This window comes from Sinohyriopsis cumingii, chromosome 5, assembly GCF_028554795.1.
Source record: "Sinohyriopsis cumingii isolate HCF-2022 chromosome 5, ASM2855479v2, whole genome shotgun sequence".
In the NCBI taxonomy this organism is placed as follows: Eukaryota; Metazoa; Mollusca; class Bivalvia; order Unionida; family Unionidae; genus Sinohyriopsis; species Sinohyriopsis cumingii.
The window spans coordinates 136,576,832-136,590,341 of record NC_142965.1 but is presented as its reverse complement, the minus strand read 5'-3'; positions in this window follow the sequence as shown (position 1 = coordinate 136,590,341).

Here is a 13,510-nt window from a genome sequence, read left to right as displayed (position 1 = left end):
GTAAATAAATAGAACCCATGTGTATATTGTGGCATATAAACACGTGCACTCCGTGCCTTGACTGTTGCATAGAATTTAATTTTCAAACGACACGTGCGACTCATAACTAACTGTGGTCCAGAATAGAGGGTGTGACATTTTCTCAGTTTACGAACACCATTTTATTATTGCTTATCTATACTGAATGCCCTAAGAGTCAAGTTCTTGCAAAAATCATTGTCCAGGACGTTGTCTCACGAAACAGTGCACTGTCCTTAAAATTGTTATATATATATATATATATATATATATATATATATATATATATATATATATATATATATATATATATATATAGTAGATTCAGTTATTGCGTTCCTCCATTTTCGTTACTTCTCCTTGTATTTTGTATGATTCTGCAAAAAACAATTTCAAATTTCCATATTATAGCCGTATACATATTTCATATTTTACATTAGTACATTCACCATACCGTCATATCCCCACAGCAAGATACGTAAGTAGGCGATGCTTATTTATTCATTTAAAGTGCGCTGTTCTTGTAGTACTAGCAAACATATTTAAAAAAACTTGACAAAAGGTCCAGTATTTGGTTCATAATTAAAATGTTACGTAATGAGTCTGAGTTTGAGCGATTCTTCATTCTAAATATGATCGTCATTGACTAGTATGTCCAAAAGCGTAGTGCAGGTAGGCATGGCTTAACAAAATATGTATAGTTACGACTCTTTGAGGGGGCCAGAGTGGCCAAGTGGTCTCAAGCGTTCTCCTTTGTCAATCACTGCCATCTCACCTCTGTCTGCCTGGGTTCTAGTCTCGGGCTTGGCCAATGTGGTTATGTGAGAAATCTGCCAGTATGTTCCTGTTGGTTGGTTAAACTGCTCAGTTTGAGTACATATATACAGGCGAGAAGGCTAAAACACACATATCACCGCCACTACGCGACAAATGGCAAATTCCCAATATCGCAGAAGTCACGTGGTTTAACCCACCAAACAGAAATTACCGTACTTCTGCTACAATACCTCCTGACCAACCTTTCCAATGGGGGAAAACCCGAAATTCATAAACAGTTTTACTTATAATTTTATTATCAGTAACTATCAACACGTGCGCATGCATCTATCTATAGATCTTATGCAATTTTACTTTCTTGAATATCCTAAACTAGAACCTGTGTGCATACGCAAAATCCAGCTATAGATAATCACTACAATTTACAATCATGCGTAATAATTACAAATATTACAAAACCTTAATACACACACACGCGGCTTATTTCCTGAGAGTATTTTATCTCCTCCAATTATTTTTAATATATCTATACTAATATATTTCTGGGGAGTATACTTCCCACTTAGCATTTGTCTTCATTATTCTTCCTTTGATTTGTCTTCCCTAATACTTCTTAATGTTGTTTTTATAAGTGTGACTTCATCATATATATTATCAGACTGTATTCTGTCATACTAGGTGCTACATTTGTCCTCCGTCTACTTTTCATGTTGATCTTTTTATTTATTATTGAAAGAAGAATAAGATAGTGTAACTCTGAGAGTTTCCCACAATCACAGACTATCAACATAAAATTGTACGGCGTCTATAGTTTAGTATTCACGTAAATAACACTGCTCAGTTGTCCTAAGGATACAGCTCGTTAAAGTATTCACTTATTCATCATTAGTCAAAAGACTTGTTTATTGCCATAACCTAGTCTGAGTGACAAAGAGATGGGGCAATGACCTGATTTGTAACAAAGACGAATATCAGTTTCATAAAATATTTGATGATCAAATGATACTAAAACATAATCCAAGCTAGCTTCTTATTTAACAGAACCCCTCCATGTATATGGTATTTGTGATCAGACTTCCGCCTTCAGTAAGATGCAAGTCTTCTATTAACGCTTTACTTTGAACACAATATGTCTATTTGTTTCCTGTTGTGTGTATGAAGGATAGTGTATGTACAAGGTACATTCCAATCCCTGATTAGAATTGTGTAGGTATTTACCAATTTAGATATGTGTGTGAATAACTGTTTTCCAATACTGAGGCTAATATTCGTTTGGTACACATACTACTAAGTTAAGTTAGAGTCACTTACGTAAGTGTCTAAGAAAGGTAATCATAGTTAGCATACCTAATTGTCTTTATGACATTATATAAATGCATGTATGATTATCTCGTTTATTAAATCAATCACATACATTTAAAACATTTCACATCAATCTTAAATCATTTTGATTTTTTTCTTCTTGAAAATGATGCAGAATGTTGGCAAAAGTGTCGGTTGTTTATGTATGTTCAGTTGGCATGTGGAACTCGCAAAAAGACAATGGTTAATGTTGTAGACGCTGCAGAACGAGAGCAAGATAACGTATTTGAAGATCCTATTCCATATCTGTGAACGTGCAGTTGCTTGCACAATATATCAATAGTGAGAACACATTAAATGCGAGACAAAAAGAGTTAGATATCAAAAATTGAAAGAATTGACATACGTACAATCGAAAAAACAAGTGTATATATATATATATATATATATATATATATATATATATATATATATATATATATATGTAGAGAGAGAGAGAGAGAGATGATTCTCAGGCGAATAACCGGGGGTGGGCAAATATATATTGTTGCCATGCAAGCGTATCAAGCTCAAAATAAACATTGGGTTCAGAGAGTAAAACAGCAAGCTTGTACAGAAGTCTGCAAACCCTGAAAGTCTGAAAAGAGACTGTCTGATGAAGGAAATGAGTTTAGAATGAACGAGTCAATTCATTGCTGGGAAAGGAAACATTGATCATTTTCAACATCCTTGGACATACGTGAAACAAAAGTTCGAATGCTTAACTCAACACTCAACCCATCAGTGTGGAGGTGTTTCACTCAAAAGAAAACTAGTAAATAAGACATGTCAACAAAGCTTATGCAGTATAATACATGACTCATGAAGCGAGCAATGAAACTAAAACTTGTCAGAATTATGCGCTTATCTCTTCGGTTAATTAAAATCTGACACCTGTGAACTCGTACATTCCAAACTAGAAACAGTCACAATTTAAAACCAAAAAAATAGCCTCTACAAAGTTCTACTTTCCAAACTTAACTTGGGAAAATTTCCAAAATCAGACAGGCAATACTAATTATTACTTAACGTTTTGGGAGACTTGAACGGATAGAAAAATAGAGTGCACGTATACGAGCATGAGTTAACTAACAGGATGACGTACACAAGGATGTAGAGAATTCGAAGGTTAAAAAAACTGAACAGAAAAAAAAAAACAAACTAAAAAGTGTGTACTTTTGGAATTGAAAGGATAGGATCATTTTTTTATTAAGATCTACGGCGGACGATCCACAATTATCTTGGGGCTTAGCCCGTTGGTTTGTTTGAGTCGACTGGGGTGCAGCATCCTCTTCCGCGACAGTGAATCAGCGGAACGTCGAGCCTGAAGGTAAGCACCTGGTGAGAGAGGAGTTACTGATCTATCATTGTATTCCTATTTAGTCTCATCACAATTTCCTTTTATTTGGTGAAAGTTAGAAAGTTGAATCTTGTTGGGTGCATGCTACATATTCATGCTCTTATTCATGAACTATTGTACCAAGTGATAAAAGTATTAGGCCATGATTGTGCTCTTCAGATCAATTAGATTACCGATTCTCTTTCATTCTCTCCGTCTCTGTCTGTCTGTCTGTCTGTCTGTCTCTCTGTCTGTCTGTCTGTCTGTCTGTCTCTCTCTCTCTCTCTCTCTCTCTCTCTCTCTCTCTCTCTCTCTATATATATATATATATATATATATATATATATATATATATATATATATATATATATATATATATATATTCGGTTACCGTTTCTCTCCGTACTTCACGGTAGCTATGTCTGTGCATGCATATCGCATATTTTCTTCCTGAGTCTAGATCAACTTTGTACGCACGATTTTTCGACAGTCTCGCAAATTGTCAATGTTCCTTGATAGTTTGTTTTGTAGTATCGATATTTTCTATATATCGATGTTTATAACCAAAATAACATTTACATAATAATCAAGTCTTGTTGTCGTCACGGATGTACCGTCCATAGTTCATTACGTTATTAATTGTAACCATAAAAATTTACTTTCGCTCTAAAATCTTCAACACCATTAGCCATTCTTGTTTGTTTATTGCTTTTAAGAATGAAAGAAATTGAGAAATCAAAGTTGGAAAAATATTGGGATTTGTCCAAGACAGAGATCCATGTATCTTAAAACAAAATTTAAAACAGTTTCTGAAGCAGTACCTATCAAATTGATCATGCAAACAGACAAATGTGTGACTGAAAAAGGGTTAGAAAACATGGATGAGATAAGGGTTAAAAAGACTTATGAAATATTTATCAACCTCATAGATCGACAACTCATTTAGCGATGTAATTTACGCCATGAAGTAACCGATCTGAAAATTCTTTGACAATTTGGAATATTTTTCCAACGAATTGAAGATGAGTCCATTACATTCATTGGAGTTTTAGATTTATTTATTATTTTGTATTTAAGCCAGTGTTTCAGTGTTCGCTTGGTAACGTATATAGATGTAGATGACAAAGAGAAAATATAATGGAATGTGTAACTAAAATAAGTTGAAAAATTATTGAAATATAAAATGAGTACCTATTGATTGTTGTTGATGTATTTCTGCCTTTAACCGTACTATTTATGATATTTGACTTGACAGAAATAGCTGTTGACTGTACAATGAAGTTGTATAGGAAAAATACATTAGGCAATACTCTCCAAAATCGTATCAGTGAAGATGATAGCCATCTTGAATGTTTTATCCTTTTCTTACTGATCTTCAATCTGTTCACTGGACGGTATTTTGTCTTGTTTTCAAATGTTTCCCCGTTACCATGTATCTGGTATTCGTGTATTCGACCAGTGGAAATTGTCTTTGTCTTCTAAAAGGGGATATCAAACGATTTCACATGAGATGACTTTTTTAAATGTGATGTTCATCCTGACATACATATTCAGGCCTTTTAAAGGTTAGCCACCTGCTGTATAAATCTGCAGACTTCCAGTATTTTCAAGGTTGAGCCAGATATGATTTTGTCCGTTTAAGCTGACATTGTCGCAACTTGTCATTCTAATTAATCGAAAAACTGTCTTTGTAGTATCTTTCTATTTACATTTTCTTAAGTATTCGTTACAGTGCTCTGTTTTGATTTCGATTTTTTAATTTGTCATTACATTGTTACTTAATCTTACCTCTGCATTTGTTACAATTCATCTCGGTTTTCATTACCCTGATTTTTCCTGCATGCTTTCTTGTGATATTTGCTGTCAGTTTCCAATTTTATATAATTTTCTTTTGCATATTCTATGTTTCATTTTAATACACATATTTTATATTTCTTAGTCATTTTTTATATTGTGTCATTTGTTTTTCTGTTGTTTTCTGGATTGCAGACTAAAATATTCAACGAATAAAACTGTGATACATACCAGTAATTTATAACAATAAGATAAGCATTAGTAGCATATATTAATGTATTTTCTATTTGCAAAATATATATATTGATGCTAATCAGAAGTGGTGTTAGTGTGTACAACTCCATTCCACCCTCATCGTGTCCTTAAATTCATTGTTGCGAACCTCTGATATTTCAAGGTTATGTATAAAATAATCTGATATTTCAAGGTTATGTATAAAATAATGTTATTTTCATCAGCAACTATAATTGTGCTAGTTGAATTCAAAACATATTCCGAAATAGTTTGGCAAGATATTTACTGGCATTGAATCAACTGAAAGAACTATAGCCCTTATAGCTCCCTTCTAAAGTCATAAAGTGGGCTAGCAATGCTACAAAATGAGTGCCAGATAGAAATTTCAGAATGGTATTTCAACGTTAAATGTTGCCATCCATACGCAAGGCACAAGAAGCAATTGTGGACCAGTCGATGCCAGAAGGCAAAATTATTCAGACTGCTTCCAAGTTTGTATGGGCAACAAATCTAGTGGTCCATGGGAAGTAGCCAGAACATGTTATGGCAATAGTCTCTAAAGGGTCGCCTCCCTAAATCTGTGTAGCATGCCATCACTCGAGAAGCATCAGTCTGTCGACAGTGATTCAAACCTCTTACTATAGTCTGGAGAACGTTAAAGAACGAAATATAAAAAAAAACATCGACATTTAATTGGCATGTTAAGTAACTTTTAACAGTATGAACAATAAGTCATTTATAACACAAAAGATAAACAAAAGGATGACCTAAGGGATAAATCCATATTAACATAAATGATCAAGACCCAAATTGTATTGTTTCAGATGAGAACATTTTGGCGTAACAATTAGCCTCGAATGACACTTGCAGCAGTTAGCACGTACAATGGCCCTGTAGACCTTAGTGTGTTCCAAATTATGTTTTGAACACATTAATCCAATTTGAGATATCTAAATATTTTAGATGTCCGAAGAATTAAAACCTTAGCAGATGGCAAAAATAGTTTAGACATAAACTTCCATTATGTATAAAGAATTACCATATTCCTTTAGTGACCAATGCAATTTTAATTTAGACTATGAAATGGTAAAGACTGCAAATGTAATATCTGTGTATAATAGCCCCCTACACCCTAACCCAGCCTCAGATTTCTTACTATGATATATGTATTACATTTTTTTAAAAACATTTTCCTTCTATCTAACAAAGTGGTCAACCGTTAGCTCCTCTATCAAATCATGCCATGGAGCTTTTAAGTACTAACTTGTTTCTAATGATTTTAATTTAAATTAAATGTCCATTTGATCTGATATTTTAATTGTACCTAGACTTTCTCGTTTCCTTCTATTTTTGTTTTGCATCCTTCAGGTGGACAGTGCCAGTATAACGATGATAATTCGTCGTTGTTTTAGCCAAGAATGAAGAATTCAGTATTAACCCTAATCTACCTGTCGGGGATAATGCTCATATCATATATGCAGGGAGAAAGGTGTATTCTCATTTTAGTAGTGAAGAAGATATTGAATGTTATCAACTTGAATTTATTAGAAATAACCGATATATATTTTGCAGTAAATTCATCTACCGTATACTATTTAAATAGTGCCTATATTTAAAATTTGTTTTTTGGTTGTTGCGGGTAATTGTTCAAATGTGCAAGTTGCCAATATGAGCAAAGAAAGTTCACGCCACTGCCATCCTGGTGGATGGACATCATGATTTATCCTTGTGAAATAAGTACAGGTCATTAATTCTAACGTTAAAAGTGTTATATAGAACAAAGTCATTATTTGTATGCGTATAGATCTGAATTGTAATGACAGGTTTTGTAGCAAAAAATTGAAAACAATTAGACATGAAATTATTGTACATTTTGAATCAATTATTTTGTTTTAAGGCACTACCTCCTTGAATCTAAAATAAAATGTGAATGACTAATCGTAACTTTTACAGCTATACATTCAAGTGTATGTTAACAAGATATATAGCATCCAGTTGCAAGAAGCAATTATTAATGGGAGGAATGGACAACAAATTATGCACAACGCAGAATGTATAAAGGATGCAGGGCCATACCAAATCGCGCTTGTCGTTATACCATCCTATGCCTATTGCATGACCTTTGTAAATATACATAACTTTGGTATTTGGGCTATAGAGTTGACTACTGTATGAAAGTTGTGGGTTTGTGTAAACTTTCAGAACAATATTTTGTTGGGACTACTATGCGAAATCCTTGATACAAAAATGGGACACTGATAGTCTTTGATGTGTCCTCAGAGATGAAAATATCCTTTGCTGCTTCCTCAGTAGTGATACAATAATTATACATGAATAGAGGTCATTGATTTAAATCCTCCCTGTTGTGACCTTGCCCCTGAGTAATTCAAAAGTTACTATCCGTGCATCTCTCTCTATATCTATAGAGCCATGGGGTCCAAAAACAGAAATTGCAGCATAATTATGGACGCGAATTACCAAGGGACCTATGAAAACTAAGAAAGGAATGGACGTCGATTTGGAGATTTGCAACGGGGTGGGGCTGGGGGCTTTTAAACAGTTGAATATTTGTATCATTGAATTGGCAATGCACGCCTTTCTCGCGGGCAGTGTTTCACTCTTCAGTATTAATTATCTTTATTGTCGAGATTACCAAAATCTGAATAATCAATTAGAAACATTTCTCCAATAGGATCAACACACATTACATGTGCACAAGCAAACATATTGATTTTTATACTCATTAACACACTTGAAGCAGAGTCAAATATTCTGATTAACTGGTACACTACTAACAAATACAAGAAAACCCAAAAGGGATTCAAGCAATATTTGTGGGTAAAATAATGCAGTATGAAGCCTGTAATTAAAAAAAGCAGTGCTGTCATACATTGTGAATACATTGGTAAACTGCTTGGACTCGCTATTGACTATCAACTGCAAGTAAATTCACATGCACATCATTTATATTGGAAAGATTCAAGGTAACTGTTTTGAAACGTATCGGTCATAAGCGAACAAATCAACAATCTTGTATACATTTATCCTCTCCAAATAAAATTTCTGTCCTCAAACCCGGTATTTAGCAATGACACAAACAGTACTAAACTTCCAAAAAATACAAGAGTGTGCTTTGATCTCTGTGTATGATGATTTCACAAGCAGCTGCCATAGACGTTTAATTATGCCAAACATGCCAACTCACTAAGTATACAGACTTCGGGCTATGACTCTAGAGACTTTTTAAAATACGGAATGAGCATGCTTCCATATATTTAGACTATTTAATAAGAATTAAAGACATTCAATATAATTTTAGTTTTTCAAATGTTGTAGATGTCCCAAGAATTAAAACATCAACATTTAGCCAGAAATCCTTGAGACATGCAACTGCCACTCCTTGGAATGAGCTACCAAACCACTTTAGAGAGCAACCGAACTTCGATTGATTTAGACGTTTAATTGACCCTGGAATGGCGAAGACTGAAAATGTAATATCTGTAAATAATATTTACTCAACCACCATCCCCCTCAATGCTGACAGCTAATTTTGTGTCAGCGTTTATTGTTTATCTGTCCTTGTCTTATGTACTTATAAAGTGCCCTACTGTTAGCTCAGTTATGTTTACCTCAGGGGTAATCGTGGTTCTTTTTCTAGTCCAAACTAGATGCTTCTGCATTTATTTATGTATTTTAAGTTTCAATTATTACAAACCATATTTGTTATATTGATTTATTTTTGAAAATAAATAATCCTAAGTTGTGTTTTTATTTTATCCCAGACACTAAATTCACGTTTGCTTACTGACTTTTAAAATTCTTCGCTTGCGCGTATCTTAATAATGCGTGTTATATGTCATGATGTTTTCGCATGTCTTGCTAATCATGTTTGTTGTACATCTTTATTTGTCTTATATAATGTCGGTGAAATGCTCATTGGAGTTTATTTTGAACTTTTGTCCCAAACCATGTCGACATTATCTTAGATTATCTTATTTTATCTTATTTTTAGTGTTATGGCTGTTTCATAGTTTTAAAAAAATGTTAATTTCAAGAAGAAAAAAACAGCTTCGAAAAATCATACATTGTTACTGTTCTGTTAATTTAATATTCTTGCTCATCCTTGATCAAGCCTCGGAGCTAATTAATTTGTTTTTTGTTCACATACAACCATGGAACTCGCTAAAATTTTCATCTACCGAGTACACTTTTTGGATTCTTCCCTAATTATCATTGATCACATTCGTGAACGATTAGGATAAACTTTACTTTAATTATAATTGAACCGCTCCAGTGGTCTAGTGGATAGAGCGTCCGCCTCGGATGCTGGAGGTCGTGGGTTCGATCCCTGGCCGAGTCGCACAAAAGACTTACAAAAATGGTACTAACAGCTGTCTCGCTTGGCGCTCAGCATTAACAGGTTAATGTTAGGACTGATCGGCCTGGTGTCCGGATAATGTGACTGGGTGGGACATCATGCTACTTGTCTGCGGCGTGATGCCTCAGTGCTAGACATCACTATAAACCGACTGCCACACTGCAGACATCGTAGCGATATGACTGAAACATTGTTAAAGCTACGTTAAAAATCCAAATCAGCCAACTCACACACACTTTAATTATATTAAATACCAATGTTTAAAACTGACGGTGCTAGATTGACCAAATAAAATGGACACACTTCCATGACCACTAACTCTTATGTGGGTAGGATATGCATACATTTCAAATTTTTTATCTTATCTCTTTTACATGATTTGATATGAAATACGTAATTAACGTTATATTGCATACCAGGTCTACGTGTAATTTATTGCAATGTTGCAAAAAGCATTCCGCAAGTTGGAGATCACAACATAATTGTCACTTGCGGATATCGCTGTGACGGTCACATTTGAATGTAAGAGGACGTGTTGCATTCGTGATGATTTACTGGAGGTGTTGTTTGATATGTGATATAAAATCTGGTTGAAGTAGCACGAATTCATTTTTTTTCATTGTTTGGTTCATATTAGAAAAGGGTTATTTTTGTTTTGATGGTGATGTTTTTATTAGCTTTTTTATATTATGCATGAGAAAACACCGATGCATAATCTTCTTAATTTCGATTTAGTAAACTACAAACGGAAGTCGATCATTACCGGCATAAGGGAGCCATTATTGTAACGGGTGATCTTAACAGTATTACCAGTTTATGGGCAGATTAAATAGAAATGACACAACTTTCATAACACTATACGAGGTAAATACTACTGACCTTTTTAAGTCCACGTGCTAATCATGTCCACAAAACGGTAACAGTTTGGGAAATAACCTACTCGAATAATGTAAGATCACTAGCATAGGCACTGTACACGGAGGACTATGTGACTATCCGTCAGTGAAAATCTTGCTATAGAAATACAGAAAGTACAATTGATTATAATTTGAATAATAATAATAAATTCTCCTTCACAACAACTTCATAGTATATAGATTTACTGAAATTTAAAAACCACAATTGATCGTAAAAATTATATGAAATTTGCAATGCTACAAAATGACATCTGCTAGCACTAACCTGTCAAACGTAGGGTAGCCTTCCTATAGCTTGATGTATTTGTTCTATCCTAGATAGAATTCATTTGTTTTACTGAGGTGATTCAAATTATACATACAATCACTTGCCTGAATTGACCCCCACCCACTGGCCTTTCTAGGGCGAAATGAAGTGCTGGGATCTCCAGATGTAATTTATACTATGACATTCGTTACCTTCACAGGATGAAGTGCAGACAACTAATTATTTCTGTTTTTGCATGCCATCAGTTTTGACACATGATGACATTACAATTTACGTTAATACAGAAGATTGTACTGATATGAGCTATCAGTTGTCACCAGTAAACAACAAAATGTAACCACAGTCATGGGATTTTAACACACAGCGGATTATAAGTTTCAGATTGTAAGACATATTATATCAAGGCTAAGGAAATCACGTGCAAGGTATTGTGTTAATGTTTACCATAAAGCAGCCTCGACGAAGAATCAGGTTCAAAATTTCTATAATAATTATATTAAGCAAAACCCGCTTTTCTGTTTCGTTGTCTGTCTTAGTATTCAAAATACAAAAATAAAAAATAAACGAATTATTCACACTAGGGGAGAGTCTAATCACTGTATATTGGAATTAAGTACGATATGAATCTCCTCTCGCATGCATACAGATTCCCATCTTATTTAAACCTAACCGTCAACAAATATAGAAAATATTGCAAACATCGCTATAATCACCTAGGTCGGTCTGGCCATATGCTTTGAAAATTTTACCATTTACATGTAACTAGTATTGACCTATTTCTATCCTTATCAAGTCATTGTCAAACCTACCGTTAAAACCGCACATTTTAGCTAAAATAAAGCTTCTGAAGACTCAAATTTCAGACGAAATATTAGTGTTGTGCATCCACTAGTATGATTGTGCATCGTCTATGATAGTTGTATTTGGAACCATTTTCCCAAATTTGATCGCGCTTTAATTGTCTTTCTGCACCGTTACAAGGTTGTGATTTTTTTTGGTACAGATACTTATCAATATTATAGGACACATTAGTGTTAGATAACCAATATGACTTTCGTTTCGTTTTACGTTCTAGGCTACTCAGACTTTTAGTATGTTGATTTGTTTAAGAAAAAACTAATCTTGCTATTTGATGCACCCGTCATTTCTAACATATTCAATGCACTTTATTATAGTCATGCAGCTCAATTGACATCCATTGATTAGGTCTTGAAAATTAAGTATGCAACATGAAAATGTAATTCACATACGAAGGCTTTAACATGCAAGCCATTAACGATGTGGGCAAATACATTATACAAATTTGGCAATGATGACTCAATGAAGCGACATAGTGCACTATTTATTATGAAATAAATGCACAAACAGTTAAACTGGGAACTACATATGGGAAAATCGGGATGTGGAATATCGTATTGGCATGTATCAGATACAAATACACACGAATTAGTAAAATCAAAATATTCGCACATTTAGTTTTAAATAAGAGTACTGTTGTCTTAATACTATATAAAGTTAAGCTTTCCCCTGTGTGCGCCCACAATAAGAGTACTGTTGTCTTAATACTATATAAAGTTAAGCTTTCCCCTGTGTGCGCCCACAATCGAAAAATACTATATTAGGTGTTGCAATCAGGCCAATACACTACTGGACTTTCCTCGACTTTTACTGCCCGTAAATCAGTTACACATTTTGGGTCATTAACACCTCTGTTTTACATTGGGTGTGAGATTTATATTTATCAAAACAATCTAATTTCGTGAATGTAACTTGACCGCTTGTTATGGTTGCATTTGTATCCTCGAAATGAAGTTATTACACGTGGTGGTTGTGACAGCGCGTCAATCTTTACATAAACATATGTTTTTTTTCATCACTGTTTCGCCGGAATTAACTTCGTCTCTGATAAACGCAGTAGACACACTAGAGTATACGATTCCCTCGATTTAGTTTCGGCAACTGTAACGCACAGCTTCAAAACAACATCTTCAACGTCTACACGAGAGCTATCACTCAACATTTGAGATGACTCTGAGCTATTTGAAATGGTATTGTTTTGAGATGAACATTTGCTATAAATTAACGAATGGCTTTAAGCATACCTTTATTTTAAAGTTTGCTATGAGACAACAAAGTTATAGCGGAATATGAGAAAATATTTAGTAAGTCTGGAGCTGGGCATGAAGTTTACTAAGACAACACTTGTTATGTTGAACACTTTATTCGATCATAGTTTCGCGTACTTTTTAATATGTGCTTCGTTTCCAAGATTACCGAACAGAGGATATCAAGAATATCATGTATAAACACGTGACTGACCTGCACAAAATAGCAAATTACCTTTCATAATTAATTTACAACCTTGTAGCGTTAGAACAGGGGACTGTATTGAATTACATATGTATGTACGACAATACTCCATGGATAACACAATTTCTTTGAAA